The sequence below is a fragment of the Sinocyclocheilus anshuiensis genome, unplaced genomic scaffold, assembly GCF_001515605.1.
Source record: "Sinocyclocheilus anshuiensis isolate Anshui unplaced genomic scaffold, SAMN03320099.WGS_v1.1 scaffold447, whole genome shotgun sequence".
Classification (NCBI taxonomy): Eukaryota; Metazoa; Chordata; class Actinopteri; order Cypriniformes; family Cyprinidae; genus Sinocyclocheilus; species Sinocyclocheilus anshuiensis.
Genome location: NW_015552615.1, coordinates 3,701,459 through 3,702,703, shown reverse-complemented (window position 1 = coordinate 3,702,703; position 1,245 = coordinate 3,701,459).

The following is a 1,245-nucleotide window of genomic DNA, read 5'->3' as shown; positions in this document are numbered from 1 at the left end:
TATTGGGAAAGCACGAACCTTTGCAATTTTGCAAAATTACATTGTGCTTTTTGCTGTCTAACCCCTGTGATTGGCCCTGTTGGAGGAATAGCAAATAATGACAGAAATGTACTGAGAAATGATACTATTAGAGAGAATCTGGGCCGTGCTGTTTAGAGTTATCCGTGCGGTCTGAGGAAGAGGGATTGGAGCTTGGCTTTGAATTGCCTGGACATGTGCGATTGGCAATCAGACCTGGTCCAGCTGTCTCTTTTGTTGTAATGTCAGTAATGTGGGTTCAAGCCGAGGTGGTGTTGCCCAGAGGCTTCAGTAATATGATGATGATGATGATGATCAACTTTATTCTGCAGTGAGCTGGATACAAGAACATCGGCCTTGCCACAGTGTTTGTCTGAATTTAGAGCATCCCTACATTGTCTATTCCGATGATCTTATCCAGTATTATCCAGTGCTGGGAGAGCAAAACTTTGGGGTCGGTAAGATTTTCTGTTGTTTTTGAAAGAAGTCGCTTATGCTCACTGAGGCTGCATTTATTGTATCAAAATTACAGTAAAAACTGTAATATTGTGAAATATTTTTACAATTTAAAATAACTGTTTTCTAATCGAATATATCTTAAAAGCTCATTTATTCTGTGATGGTAAAGCTGAATTTTCAGCATCAGTACTCCAGTCTTCAGTGTCACATGATGCTTCAGAAATCATTCTAATATTCTGATTTGCTGCTCAGGAAATATTTCTTATTATTAGTGTTGCAACGGATGTGCTGCTTAATATTTTTGTGGAAAACATGATTTTTTTTTCAGGATTCTTTGAACAGCACTTATTTGAAGTAGAAAAATTCAGCAACATTGTAAACGTCTTTTCTGTTTTTGATTATTTTTGATCTTTTTACTTTTGATCAATTAACTACATCCTAATTGAATATTAGTATTTATTTCTTTAAAAAAAATGACTGACCCTATACTTTTGAATGGTTGCGCATAATGGTGTAATTAAAAAATATGTATTTTGGAATTTTGGCTAGTTCATGACTAAAACCAGTTCCAGTTTGAACATACTCAAAGAACTTTTACTTACTTTTACTTTTTTTAGTTTTTTTTGCTTCAAATAAAAATCCAACACTCTGTGCTTTTATTTAGTTTCTTAAAGGTCCCCTGAAACGCTTAGAAACACGCAGCGTTACTCTGTGTTGACGTCATTTTAACTGAAACAGGAAGACAGGGCGGGACATATCAAGCAGCCC